Genomic DNA, 15,913 nt, shown 5'->3' with positions numbered 1-15,913 from the left:
TATTTGGCAAAGAAATGAAGCCTGACAGCAGCCAAGTGAGTGAGCATGGAGTTGGATCCTTACCTTCCTTGTGAGCATGGAGTGCAGGCCAGCTGTGGGCAGTACAGCAGGCTTCCCTGCTCTGCAGAGTGAATGTGCCAAAACCCTTATGCATGACTAAAACCCAGCTCAGTTTATGTCTACACTGACAAATGTGATGTCTTTCTGCCTTTACTAAGCAATTTTTCTTGGAAGCAGAAATCAGACCGAGGTGAGAAAGCATAAGAGATAATTTGGTAATTCACGGATGATGGAGATGTCTTCTGTATATATGTTTCTCTTATTGAATAAAACACTGTTGCCAATAGGGCAGCAAGATAACTGGATTTAGGAGATAAGGAGAATTCTGGTACATGTAGTCAGTCAGATGCCATGTGAGACCACAAAGGGGTCTGAGGTCCAGACCCTTCTCCAGTAAGATAAGATCATGTGGAAATACTTAGATGAATGGATGTGGGTTGATAATTAAGACAGGGCTGGCCAGTAAGAAGCCCAGTCACTGGCCAACAGTTTCATGATTAATACAGTGTCTGTGTGTTCATTTGGGGCTGACGTGACTGTGGAACCAGGCTGGCGGGAAAAAGTGCTCATTACACAGGGACTCTTCTTGGTTTAGGCTATGCATATGAAGGTCTTTCAGTAAAGCCCTTGGCACCTTGAAAGCCTTGTGTACAGGTATTATGCACATACATCCCTCTCTAACCAATGAACCTAGGACCCACTAGCATCATAGGACCTCCACCATTGTGGAGCTGTCTGCACAACGCACTGCAACAATAAAATAAGTTTTTCTTCCTTTATGATATTAATGACCATCAAACTTGGACAGTTTCTATTCAAAATATTGCCAGTACATTCTGTTCCGAGAGTTGGAGGATTGATCCTGCCTGAACTGGTTCTGAATATATGCATAATATGGCAAAACTGTGTCTCCATATGAAAAAAATCCATGATATACAAATGTATATCTAGATATACATGTGATTATGATCTGATACATTATGGGAAGGAACAGTCACAGTGAGCAAAGACTTATGTAACCTATACCTGTCAATCAAAATAGAGAGTCACCAAATTAGGTCCCTAGCAACTAACTTCTCCTCCTGAACCTCATAAAAGAACCAAAAAAAATCAGGGCCTTGAGTATTTCCACTCATGTGTCCCAATGTCAATCTTGAGAGGACATTGCTTTCTAATCTGCTCTACTGCTTTACTTAAAATAAAGTGTCCTCTCTACTTGCAATCTGTATGGACTTTTATCCATTCTTGAATAAAGCAGAATTTGGCAGATTGAATACCACTCTGACTTTATGAAACCACACAAATACGAATTTTAGATATGGATAAACGACCTACTTTAATTGACTGGAAACTCAAGACTCAGGTGGAACCATCCAACTAGGGTTCTTTGGAATACGTGACTCACAGAAATTCTGAGATGATAAATATTTGTTGTTTTAAACTACTGTGATTTGTAGTAATTTGTTATAGAAAAGCAAAGGATAGCTAATACAATTCTCCAGCAACATCCTCAGTTAAGCACTGAGATGGATGACATTGTCAGTTTGATGGGGCTTAGAATCACTCAGATGAATGACCCTCTGGGCAACCTGTGAAAGATTACATGTAGACATTAGGCTGAACTAAGGTAGGAAAACCACACCTGCTGCGGGCAGCAGCATTCCACAAGAAGAAAACTAGCTGAGTACTCATCACTCTCTGCTTCCTAAATATGTATGTTTATAAGACCAGCTTAGAAGAATATATACAAAATTTTCTTTATTCACCATTGACATGATCATAGATGTAGAAAAAACTCAATACTAGAAATATAGAGCTTAGCAAGACTTACACAGCCAATATGTAAAAATTAATATTTCTATAAAAATTAATCAATAAATTTTATTTTAATGAAATTTCTGTGAGCCTGCAATAAGTAACCATAAATTAAAATTTTAGAGCTATGCTATGTATAGTAGCATCAGAACTTCTGAAATAATATTAGATATATTTGATGAAGTATCTATAAAACCCATCCACTGAAACATTACCAAAGGAAACTTTGAAAGTATAAAATGAAGAGACAGATCTTCATAGGTCAAATCAATTATCAGAAAGATACTGCTCTTTCTAAATTGATGTGTAACTTCATATCAATTTCAGTTATTATCCCTTCATGTTTTTGATAGAAAATTGACCATCTGACTACAAAATTTATCTGCAAATTCATAAGACCTAGAAAGGCCAAAACTACTCTTTATAAAAGAACAAAGTTGGAGGACTTACACTACTTGATGTCATAATATATCATAAAGCTACATCAATCAAGAAAGTGTGATATTGGCATAACGATGGGCACATAATTTAGTGCAACTTAATAAAGTCCAGAATAATTCCATATGTATATAGCCAATTGATTTCAACAACAATGCCAAGGCAATCAATGGAAAAGTGATCATCTTTTCAACAAATGGGACCGTGGCATTGAATGACTTTATTTTTAAAAGAAGAAAATGATCTTATGTCTCACTAGGTATACAAAACATTTATAGCCCAACATCATGCTCAACAGTAGACAGTTAACATAAAGAAAACTCAATAGTATTTTGGATATTTTGTTTCTGATCTTCAGAGTAATTTCCAAGACAGCCAGAGCTACATGTGAAACCCTGTCTTGAAAAGTGTGTGTGTGTATATGTGTAGTTTTAGTCCAAAAGATGTTAAAGAAAATAATAAGGTAGAATTAATTAATACAAAAACATTTGCTCTTCATGTGATAATACTAAGAAAATGAAAAGGCATGTCAGAGGTTAGCACACAATATCTTAAAACTGTGTGTCTCAAAAAGGAGCTGTGTGTAGAATACAGAAGTTCTCCCAATGAGAATAAGACAACAGATGTTTTTAAATAAGGTGATATCAGCAAAATGGCCTAACAGAGTTGTCAGTCACTCAGCTCATGATAGAAAGAGACCAGAGAGAAAAAGGAACTGCTGTGTCTACTACTGTGGCTGAGAAAGTACACTAGAGAGTATTACAAAGGAAGACCACTGTGAAACATAACAGACCAGTCAGAAGCATCAGAGAAGGGCAAACTGTGATCTTCCAGTTGAGTCCAGAGGGAAGATGGATTTCTTACAGGGAAGACAGGCTGGAAACCCCACGAGGTCTCCCATTGCTGCTTTGCATAACCACACAAGGAGTCTCATCTCTCAGATTCTGAGTGTCTTGAAGTCTCTGGGATAAAGTGTAAATATACTGCCTCAAGCAGCAGCCCATGTGCACACCTAGCACACTCCCTGACAGCAAAGCAGCCATGACTAATTAACACATTGAAAACAGACCCTCTAGCAGATTGTACCCCAACAAAGTGATTGCCATCACTCCATCATGCTCAAGGGAACTGGCATGAAGATGCTGCCTGCTCAGAACCTTGACTCCGCAGAAAGATCCAGATTGTAGCTTCTGAACCCTCTGGCACCTCAGGAAAACTTTCATAGTGACGCCACCTAACGGCCAGCTACTGGGCATGACTTCTACTCCTCTACCAGGCACAAAACCAGCCAGTACTGCAATACTACACCCCAGGAAAGCCACTTCACCAATGGCTGGCTCACAGTGGCAATGTCTACATAAGCCTAACTGGTAGACTACAGGAGGTAATCCTAAACCATGGATTCCTTACAGAGTCTGTGCTTCTCATCTGATTTTTAAAAAATGTCAAAAATATACATGGGACTCAAAAATTACACACACACACACACACACACACACACACACACACAAATAATCTGATTTTAAGATAGTTAAACTTTCTGAGCAGATGTTTCTCAAAGTAAGACAGAAAAATGGCCAACAAGGACATAACAAAAATCAATGTCATTAATCATCAGGGAAATACAAATCAAAACCACATTAAGATATCCTGCCATGTCTGTTCTAATGGCAATAATAAAACCATAAAACAAGATGCCTGGTAAAGGAGTGGAAAGGAGTGCCGATTGGGGGGGGGATAGGGAGTTGGTGGGAGGGAGTGGCAGGAGAGGCGAGAGAGGGAAAGGGAGCTGGGATTGACTGTGAAGCAACCTTGTTTCTAATTTAAATTTAAAAATAAAATAAGACACAGAGAAAAAAGGTGTGGCTAAGAGAGACTCTTGCACGCTGCTACTGGGAACAGAACTTTAAAGACTTATGAAAAACAATTCAGATATTCATTAAGTTGCAGGATCAGGACCCAGGAAGCCCACTTTGAGGGATATGTGGAAAGGAAAGGAATCATCATCAAAGAGATACTTGTATGGACATGCTTATTATGATACTATTCGGGTAGACAAGATGTGGGAAAAGTGAAGAGTCTATCTGCAGATGGTAAATCAAATGTAGTATGTATGCACTCTATGACATTACTCAACCAGAAAGGGAACAGAAATCCTGTCGTCCACAGCAAACATAGATGGAACCAGAGGATAATAAGTAGAATAAGTCAGACACACAAAGACAAACACAGCATGATCACATTTACATGTGGAACCTCGAAAAAGACCATTGGACTTATAATAGAGAACAGAATAATGATCACTAAAGTCTAGAAAGGAGAAACACCAATGGGGTAGAGGAATTTTGGCTCATGGGTACCCAAATATAGTTACGCCAGAGGAATAAGTTTCAGTGTTCTGTCCTACACTGCTGGCACAGTAGTGTTATGGCCAGTGAAAGGCAGGGTCAGCTCTCCTGAGAGGGGCAGAACCAGCTCTCCAACACCCAAAGACATTAACAGGGCTTCTGGCAGCAGCCCAGACCACAGGCATCACATGGACTTCAGTGGTAACACACTCACAGACATCAGCATGGCCTTGGGCCTTATTAGAACCACTGACCTGCTCATGGCCCTCAGAGGGTATGTGGATCACAAGCCTCAACATAGTCTCTGGAGTCTCTGATGGTTTCATATGCCCCTCACATCAGCTTGGCTTGCTCAGGTGGCTTCTGGTCAACATGTAGTTGCAGGACCCTGGACAGTGCTTGCTTTAGTGGCTTCCAGCCACCCAGCTGCCAATTTCATGTAAAGTTTTCCAATTTAAAGCTGTAAGATCAAGCTTAGAAATAATCGTTGGCACCTTGCATGGGCCAAGGTGAGACTGCCCAGTCCTTACAGTATTATCCAATAGTGATAATAGCAAGAGCAAGGAGATGGCTTGGTGACAGCAGGTAGGTTATAAGACAAGAAGACATTGTTTAGCAGGAGCAATTGTGTGCTAATCTGAAAGAAAAGTAATAAGTCTACTATTCTAGCTTCACTGCTGATTGATGGGAAATTATTAAATAGTTCACTCTTATGTATATTGATTGATGCCTGTGCTCCAGCCATTGTTAGCTTTGGAAAGGAAGCAGCTGGTCTTTGGCAAGAGTATCAGTTTCCTTTCTTATGCTATGATAGGACACTATGACAAAGGCAACATATGAAAGAAAGAATTTACTGTGAGCTTACAGTTTCGAGGTGTTAGAGTCCATGACCATCATGTTGAGGACCGTGGCAGCAGGCAGACAGGTACAGTGCTGGAGCAGTAACTGAGGACTCTTCATCTTGAGTCCTAAGTACAAGACAGAGGACAACATGAGAATAGCACGGCCATAGACCACACTTTCTAATCCTTCCCAAACAGTTCTACCACCTGGGGACCAAGTATCCAACCACTCAAGCCTGTGAAAGCCATTCACATTCAAACCACAAAAGCAAGGTAGATGGATTGAATCTCTCCTGAGACAGGTAAAAAGGGATGATAATTAATAACCGTATCTGTAGTGCAAAATATTTGACATTCTCGAGTAGCTCATAAAGCCTCATCAGTCCTGCCCGTCCTTTGCTTCTGTCTCTGCAACATTCTGAGGATTACACAGGTCAGACAAACTAAGCCTTCCTTAGATGATCCTATCAGGATATAAACGTGACCCACGTAATGTCTTCAAAGGAGTAGCCTCCCTCCCTCCCCTTGCCGCAGTGGAAAGTAATATAACACCAAGTCTAGAATTAGAAGTCAGCAAAGGTAAGTGTCACAAAGAAAGCCACCAATGCCTGGGTTTACATTGTTCATCCTGCACTGCATTCATAACACACACACACACACACACACACACACACACACACACACACACACGAACTTGGCTCACATATTCTAAAACCTTTGTCACTTAGCAATTACACATTACTTCAAATGAACTCCTCCATTTAATGAAAATAGCTCAATTTGTTGCTCATTTCATAAAATACTAACCCATCCCGGGTATCTACATGTGCCAAATTGGCGTATTTCCAAACGCCTTCCATGAACTACCTCATCTAAGCCTCATGAAACCCCTCTACTGAGGAGGTTCAATTATCATCAATTAGCTACCTCCACTTTGCAGAGGTGAAAACAAAGCTCACAGAAATAAAAGTGCCTCCTTGGAAATAGACAAGCCAAACAATACTACCTGCCTGTGTTGAAACCCTGCCGCAATCCAAGTCTAATAACTAGATAATACTCTTTCTGGAGCAACCAGTGAAAGCAAGCAATGCATTGAAAAGCTCCACACACGGCAAGTGTTCTTCTTCACTGCGCCAGTTGTTTTGACACCAAAACACAAAGATGTAAAGGAATGTTCCCAGAGTGCTTTGTCACATCAGGTCTGAGTCCAGGAACGGTGAATGTCCCTCACCCCATACACACTCAGCATCCCTGGAGAATGGTATCCCTTGAGTGCTGGAGTCGGGTTGGAAAGCATCTGAGCTACTTGAAGGTTGTTGCCGCGGCCATGGCAACCCTCGCCTTCCAACTGTGTCACACCTGCTTTCCATCACAGGAACAGCTCCAGCCAGCAAAGGAGATATGCATTTCTGCAAACAGCGATTTTAGCAAAATGATTCAGCCCTGGGCTGCAACCCAGCTTTTCAGACAGGCAAGGTTTAGCCATTTTGTTACTGTTCCTTAGGAATGAAAGGAGAGAGAAGCACTTTCAAAATGACCCAAATGGGATTTGACGTGACTTTGAAAGATTGTAGCAAATAAAGCTGACGCTGTGTAAACATGATTCTACTTCTTGGTTAATCTGGTATATTTATCACATTAAGAAATTTATATTAAATCAAAGGGAAATTAAAGTCTGTCATGCCAGTGTGGTGACATGTGCTTGTACTCCTAACAGTCAGGAAACAAAGGCAAGAGGGTCCTGAGTTTGCTGGTAGTTTGGGCAATGTAAGAGGACACCAAATAATGAATTAATTACTTAATTAAAACTTTAAAAATGAAGTATGTTGCCATTAAAAGAAAAGATGAAATTATTTTTCTAATTTGGTGATAATTTTAAAAATCACACATACACATACACACCCTTAATTTTTTTCAAACCAGATTTGGGGCACACTCTACAAAGATTTGAAATTTGGAATTATTCATTGGGCTTTCCTACACTGTAATAATTTTAAGTTATAGCTATTTGGTGTTATGAATGTTTTACCACTGACCTATTTTTTCTTTGCTACATAAAACGTGAGATGAATAAACATTGGCACATACATTAATAAATAATTGATCAAACGTCTCTTGTGTGTTGCAATGCTTCTCTGCTTTTGGGCCACTCACACCGTCCTGCTTTGCTGTAGGTTCTCACATGGTCTGGAGATGAGATAAAGGGGTCATGTGATGTGCGGGGAAGTCAAAATACTGCCAAGGGGAGTTTAGGCCGGAAACCAGAAAGCAGTTGAGAGAGTAGAACAGGATCTGAGAGTGGCCGGCACTAAAATGAATGAGAAGACAAGAGAACTGGAGTGACCTTAACCAAAAGTGCGCCTCCTCGCATAACGAGTCACATGAGGTGAGCCATGACGCTGGCCTACCAACCCTCCCTCTCAGGATAGGAACGTGCTGAGTTACTAACCAACCCCACCCGTGTGAGCTCTGGTTTCCTTCCATGTAATAAGGAAACAATAGCAATACCAAGCTCTCAAGAGTCTGTGAGGGGACTGTGCTGGCATGTGAGAGGATTCCAGGACACTCCTGGAACTACAGACATGCTGTTACTGTGGCCACTTCTTTTAAAGAATGGGAGGGCTTCATATACCGAGGCTTTGTGACCAGAGACTGCATTGTCTCTCTCTCCAGCAGTTTTGAGCTGTGCCCTGAGCAATCCTTTTATTATTCTCACAGAACTCTCCACAGACCACATTGTAGTCTGGTTCTTCTCAGCCTTTTTCCTGCTCAAGACTGTGCCTGGTCTGCTGATAGTGGCTTAGCAAAGAATCATATCGATCCTAGTTTCTACCAAGGGTCCATCTAGGGCACTTTAGTAAAAAGCTCACCAAACTTAAAGAACAAATGTAGAGTCCCATTCCCCACCATGTATATCCAGTCAATATTCTATTAACAGTTTCTAAACAATGACTAGAGAGTCTGTCCACTCTGCAAATGCACCACAGTTCTTACAATATCAAGTCTAGTTCAGTCTTTCTCCTACATGGTCATTCTCCACCTCATTTTCCATAGTCTTGAATGTTTCCTTTGCCTATTTAACTCTGTTTGCTGCAACTTGTCTTTGACATTTAGCAAGGCAAAGCCGACACTATCTTAGAAGCTTCCAACTTGAAAGTGAGTGAAAGAGGAGAAGGAAACAAAAGGTAGCATCAATTCTATTATCTTTTCAAGGCTCTCTCCTCACTGGTTAAATAACTCAAATGAAGGTGATGTCACCAAGATTCCTTGTAGTTGAGAATATTTCATGAAATAGCACATTGAAAGCATTTTAAAATGAGAAATCATCTGGCGGGGGCAAGCAGAGCTAGGGCACTGGGCACTTATATGGGCAGAGGCAGCAGCCTGGTAGATGGTAAGATGACTGGGAAGGGAGCGGCAGACCTGATGCTCTCCTAATTTCTCCCACAGATAGTGGCTGCTTGATTCAGCTGACAGGGAACTGAACCTTTTTCTTCTCTGCTTAGGAGACCCAATCCATCCTAGACAGGCTTGTGTATCTCCAGACACTGCCTTCCAGAGCCCTCAACATGGTTTTCACAATCCCTCCCCATTGTGAGGTGCCCCATTATGTAGACTCCATGGCACTTAACACCAGGCCAAAAAAATATAAATCTCCGAAGCAAAAATGAGAAAACTAGCCAAGAGCAAGAAGAAACACAGGAATCATCAATGGCAACAGTATTTAAAATTGTGGGCCAGAATGTTGCTGGAGAAGCTGTTTTGGTTCTTTGAAGCCTTTGCTGTCTGAGATCATTGCTGACAGAAGGGCTGCAATGTAGGGAGCCGCCCCCACATTCTCCATTACAAGATGGCGCTGACACCCTTGGAGTAAACAACCTTGGTGCGCATGTGCCTGCTACTTTTCTATCCCTTACTCTCTGCCTCTCCAGTGGCGTCATATGGGCTGACGAGCAGGAGCCAGTCAGGAGATGACACGTCCGAGGCGGGGACTGCTGAGCTATATAAGGGTTGGGCTTTTCGCTCCCCGGGGTCTCCACTCTGTAAGCTTATGCTCTCCCTCTCAAGACGCATTAAAGCTGTTCTGCAGAAGGATCCTAAGTGTGCCACGTCGTTCTTGCTGGCGAGACGGTAGCGCGGGACATCTGGTGCCGAAACCCGGGAACTCAGACCTCATCATCGTCAGCACCATCGGAGACCCCTTGGACTCAAGGAGGATTCAGAACTGCAGATAACTACGCTCGGAGAGGTATGCTATTCTGGGACTTTGGATTGGAGCCTCTGTTACAATTGTTACATCCTTACAATTGTTAGGTGCCTTAAGTCCGACGTATATAAGCGGCAGTGCCTGACTGTGTGCTTTAGTCTCTTGTAGATAAAAGAGCTGCGCGCGGTCGTTACTTTTGTTTCATTTGAGCCGCAGGTGTTTATTTTTATCATGGCTCCTCTCAATCTGTCTAGCATGTCAGAAACCGAGCGTAGTGAGAGGTTAGGTGCACGTAAAAAGAAACCGGTTGTAACTAAGAAAGATAACCCCCCCGGTTAATCTAAGGATAAGGGGGAGCCCTTACAGTCCCCAAGAGGGACATTAGAAGATAAACAAAAAAGGGGAGAAGGCTTATACCCTTTACAGGAACTGGAAGCTTTAAATCTTAGTAGTGGAGAGAACACAGAAGTGGACGATCTAGATCCAGAGGAGGAATATGATTTGGAAGAAGAAGTGGCCAGGTATGAGGAAGAGAGATATCATCCTGATGATTACCTACCACAAAATAATAAAAGGCAAACAAAGAAACGTGGTATTGGAGCGAGCACATCGCACACTTAAGTCTTACCTAATAAAACAAAAAGGGGGAATTATGAAGGAGTTGCCCCCAACACCAAGAGTGGCTATTGCCATGGCATTGTTTATTATGAATTTTTTAAATCTGGATGATAAGGGTCAAAATGCAGCAACAAGGCATTGCTCGGATCCGCAAAGACCCAAAGAATTTGTAAAATGGAAAGATGTGCTAACTAATGAATGGAAAGGCCCGGATCCTATTCTAATAAGATCCAGGGGAGCTGTTTGTGTTTTTCCACAGAATGAAGAAAATCCCTTTTGGGTCCCAGAACGACTCACCAGAACCGTTATGGAGCAAAAGGATGGCGAGACATATTCCCGTGACAAAGAGGAACAACTTGACATTGATGGCACTAGTTGCAATGAATTGGACCTATAATTGAGGGTCGCCATTGTTCAGATTAATTCTACCCGCCTTAACCTGTCCTTCATGGAGGGATTGTCTTCGTGGATTTCTTCAGCTGTTTCATATTTCAAAGAATGGGTGAGGGTGGGATTGTTTGGAGCAGTCCTATGCTGCGGAATAGTGTTTATTCTCTGGCTGGTCTGCAAGCTCAGAACCCAAAACAAAAGAGATAAGGTGGTCATAGCACAAGCACTGGCTGCGCTCGAGCAAGGGGCGTCAACCGATATCTGGTTGACTATGCTTAAGCAATAGGCTGCCGACTGAACAGCTCCTGCACACCCGGAACTTAGGTTCATTGCACAGGGTAGAGTGTTTAGTCTGGCCTCCCAAGAGGGGTGTTGAGCAAAGGCATCGCACAGAGAGATATTTTCCTCTGAGAGACATGTTGTCCTGCATAAGGGTTACCTGCTGTATTTTTTCCCTTTTCCCAAAAAAAGGCAGAGGACAGGTCGGAAGCATCCCGGATTTTGATGAATCTAGGGATAGGTTTCGTACACGTCTCACTAATTTTGTTCTTTGGGAAGTTCAACCACTGTCTCTACCCTCTAATGTCCTGGGAGAGCCTGTTTGCTATTAAAACAAAAAGGGGGGAGATGTAGGGAGCCGCCCCCACATTCTCCGTTACAAGATGGCGCTGACATCTGTTGTCGGTTGGAGTAAACAACCTTGGTGCGCATGTGCCTGCTACTTTTCTATCCCTTACTCTCTGCCTCTCCCGTGGCGTCAAATGGGCTGACGAGCAGGAGCCAGTCAGGAGATGACACGTCCGAGGCGGGGACTGCTGAGCTATATAAGGGTTGGGCTTTTCGCTCCCCCGGGGTCTCCACTCTGTAAGCTTATGCTCTCCCTCTCAAGACGCATTAAAGCTGTTCTGCAGAAGGATCCTAAGTGTGCCGCGTCGTTCTTGCTGGCGAGACGGTAGCGCGGGACACTGCAAGTCGTGCTCAGTGTACAGGGACAGGACACATTCTAACTAAATGTTACTAGACGGAAGTCTGATAACAGCTTTGTCTGCTGTCTGGAAGGAACCAGACAACTTCTGTGACTTTCCTAAGGAGATAATTCTTGTGTGACAGAATTCTCTACTGGTGACTGGCACTGGAGTGCTGATCAAGCCCAGATGCAAAGCATCTTGCTTGGATGCTCCACTCTGGTGTGATTCACGCAGTGCCAGCTCCTCTCAGATTCTGTGGAGCTTTCTCTCACCAGAGCCCCATGGCAAACTGGGAGTCCTGTAGAAAGTCTTTCAGTGTGGCTATGACATGCCCAGTGACAAATTTATAAACACAGGAGCAGCCTGGAGAGTAGGCCTGCCTTTGGGTCCTTGCTGGTGTCTATATTTCTTTTAGTTTCCCATGTGGTTGGTGTCACTATGTTCTGTGTGGTGATATACGGAGAATTAGTACTTGTCAACACAGCCATGAAGGACACTCAGAAAGTAGCCAAACACACAGAAATAGCAACAGTGTATGGGTCTCAGAAATATGGCCCCATCAGTTAAGGGATGAGAATCTACATAAGTCCATGAAGCATGACTTTCTGATTTGCAGGCATGCTAGCAACCAGAAGCAGCATCCCTCCTCCATAGCCATCCCCCAAAAATGAATGAAGCTTCCAGGCTCCCTGTTATCATGGATTTGACTTGATTAATATGGTAGTTAGTCCTTACAGTTCATACAATGATGTTTAGAAGACATTAGCATGTTACTATTTTAGAATGTTCCAGTAATGTGGTCACTTGGACCTCTGTTCCACCTGGGGAATTAGTTTTAATTTCCCTTCCAAATGTAAGTACCTTACATGTTATAGTTGAATAATTTTAAAATACTTTTAAAAAGTGAAAACTAAGATTCATGTTAGAAGAATGTAAGCAGTTGATCTATTTTTAATTTATTAATTAAATAAGAACTCATTCTGCATATTTGGAAAGTACAGAATGTTTTATATTATGTCATACATGACATAGAGGTTTACATGTGTAGCCTAGAGAAAGGTCAAAAGTCACAGGTAATTTTCGGTTTGGGAACTTTGTTTTTGTTTGTTGCTGTTTGGCTGGTCCCTTTGTTGGTTTGGGGGAGCTGTCTTTTGTTTGTTGATTGGTTTGTTTGTTACTGTTCTCAAAAGCTTAAGATTATATAGTCAGGGGACAACATCTGAGAATATGGAAGCATATGTGATCACACTGCTTTCATATCAGTCTATGAGGGGCACAAGTAACCCTGATCACAATGGTCAGTCATTATTAGAGCAATCTAGAATGTTAATCACACTGAGAATCCCTGTTGGAACAACGTACATGTGAATTTTACTTTTGAATCCTAAAACAAAATACTTTTGAAACTATTCCCAAGATAAAGCACTCCGAGAATGAAATTTATTGCTGATATCAAAACCACAAACAACATGTTCATAGTTGTTAAGCTTGGCACAAATTTATTGAATGTCTACTTGAATCCATGCATGCTTTACTCATGTCCTTGAGTTTGAAGGCTTTGTCAGAAAAGCCCATTTGTGGCTTATTGGAGTTTAGGAAAATAATAGAGGAGCAGAATTTTCTCTCTCCTGCACACACTACTACTTAGCTTTCTTTTGACACTTGTAGGATTTTTTTGACACACATGGACAACACAAATTGGAATTGTCATTTTCTTAGGGATTTTTTTCTCTTTTGTTTTTTGTTGGGGGGGTGCAAGGGTAGGGGGTAAGCCTGGAAGAAATTGAGAAGTGAGTGTAATCAGGGTGCATTATATGAAATTACAAAATAATTAATAAAATATCATGTAGCACGGGAGAAAGCTCATATTAGAAAGAAAAAAGTGTGTTCCTGGGACTGGAACTCTAAGTTTCTTATTTCTTAGCTTCAAAGTAGGATCCAGGAAGCTCTGTTGGTTTTAATAAGAAGCAAGGATGACAGATATGTTTAACTACTGACCCCATGATCATAGAAATTATTTTCAGAACTAGGACACTCCAATGATAGAAGGAGATTGACACTAACACTGATCTAGGATAACAGTTTGTCTAAGTCAAATCCTGACATAAGGTCACCAGCAGTCAATGATCACGCCTGAGGAACACTGCTAGGGAAAATTAAATATCAGTTACAGCAAGTCAGACTGTTCACATTTAAACTGATTGCCATGTGAAAGGGTTTGTTAAATGTGAAATGTTAGTTCTCAAGAAAAATAGCTGATGTAACTTTATGTGTTTTCCTCAGATGCAAGATGCCCTACTTTCTTCCCCAAAGATCCCTGCAACCTGGATAGGATAACGCTGCCAGGTATGAAGTTTTAGTTCTCATAATTCACTTTCAATTGTTGTTATTCACCCCTCCATTACATTTCCATATTCTCCTTCCCCATTCCCTTATAAACCGTCAATTCAGAACAATGGAAAATCTTGTTTTTGGATCTCCCCCTTCACGAATAGGCAGGAGTCAGGGAAACACAGTTTGTTGATTGACATGACATGACAAAAGTCCATTTGACTTGTGACAGGTGAAATTAAGTAGTGATTCCCTGAAGTTTATATGAAAGATAAAAAATGTAGATATATTACCATTGCCACTGTTTGTAGACTGTATTAAAATCCACAATGTAGAAAAAGCAGCTAACAGGTGTCTGTGAAACAGGTACATGCCTTTGATTCCTATAGAAAGCTATGGCTGTGAGTTCAAAAGCACCAATATTATTTGTTTTTCTGTCCAGAGGACTGGATACAGATAAGCCACAGATGTTTTTAGTACGATGAGAAGCATCTTCAAGTCTATATTTAGAAGACACTGAAAGGAAATTTAAAAACTTGATCTTGTTCCACCCCTTGCTTCAGGTGAGGTGGGTTCTGCTCGGGGCCAACTCCCTGCATCTCCCCCTTGGAACTTCCTGGGTCCAATCCAAGCACAGTGGACCTTCACCAGCTGGATGGACCACCCTGAGTCTGGCCTCATCTCAGACTTGGCCGCCCTACACCCTAGACCCTCCACTTGAGTCTTGGCACTCCCTACTCCCTCAGCTTGAGTGAGGAGAAAACCAGGAGAGGCCAGACCATCCAGAGTTGCTGACATTGAAGTCATGGACCACTGAGAGATGAGAGGAGAAGGAGAGACCCCACCTGCACCCACTCAAAGAAGGAATGAGAAGATGATAGTGTAAGAACACCCTCAACAACAGAAAGACCAATATGACACAACCAGAATATAGGGACTCTACACCAACAAGACCTTAACATCTGTAAATAGATGAAGAACAAGAGAATGACCTTAAAAACAACTTTATGGAGATGATAGAGACCCTCACAGAGGAAATGAGAAAATCATTCAAGAAATGGAGAAAAAGAAAAACCAAAAAATTCAAGAAATAAACAAATCTCTTATAGAATGCAAAGAAAGTTAAGAAAACACAATCAAACAGGTGAAGAAACCAATTCAAACAGTTCAAGGCTTGACAGCTGCAATAGAAACAATAAACAAAACTTAGAATGAGGGAATGCTGGAAATAGAAAAGCTGGGTAAACAATCAGGAAGTGCAGATGTAAGTATAATCAATAGAATACAAAAAAATGGAAGAGAAAACTCAAGTGACGAAGATAAACTAGAGGAAATACAGTCATTGACCAAAGAAAATCGCAAGTTCAAAAAAATCCCTAGTACAAAATATCCAGGAAACATGGGACACTGTGAAAATGCCAAACCTAAGAATAATAGGTATAGAAGAAGATGAGGAGGCCTAGGTAATCTATTGATCCTTGGGTATACAAATGGACTTTGAACTCCCATCCAACAATGAGATATGCACTCTCACCCTGAACTCTTGGGGGAGGATCTAGGCCCTGCCCTGAATGAAATGACAGACTATGGACACCCCCATGGAAGGCCTCACCCTCCCTGGAGAAATGAGGGGGTATTAGGGGGTTGGTGGGAGGGCACAGGAGGAGGGGAGGGAAACGGAGAGGGACCTGGAATTGACATGTGAAGCAACCTTGTTTCTAATTTAAATTTAAAAATAAAAAAACAAGGAAATACAGTTCAAGGGTGAAAAAAAAACATTCTCAACAAAATCATAGAAGAAAACTTCACCAACCTAAAGAAAGATATGCCTATGAAAGTACAAGAAACTTACAGAGCACCAAATAGACTGAGCCACAAAAGAAGTCCCCTTTCCAC

Source organism: Mesocricetus auratus, unplaced genomic scaffold, assembly GCF_017639785.1.
Source record: "Mesocricetus auratus isolate SY011 unplaced genomic scaffold, BCM_Maur_2.0 Super-Scaffold_100009, whole genome shotgun sequence".
Taxonomy (NCBI): Eukaryota; Metazoa; Chordata; class Mammalia; order Rodentia; family Cricetidae; genus Mesocricetus; species Mesocricetus auratus.
Note: the sequence above shows the minus strand (reverse complement) of the source record.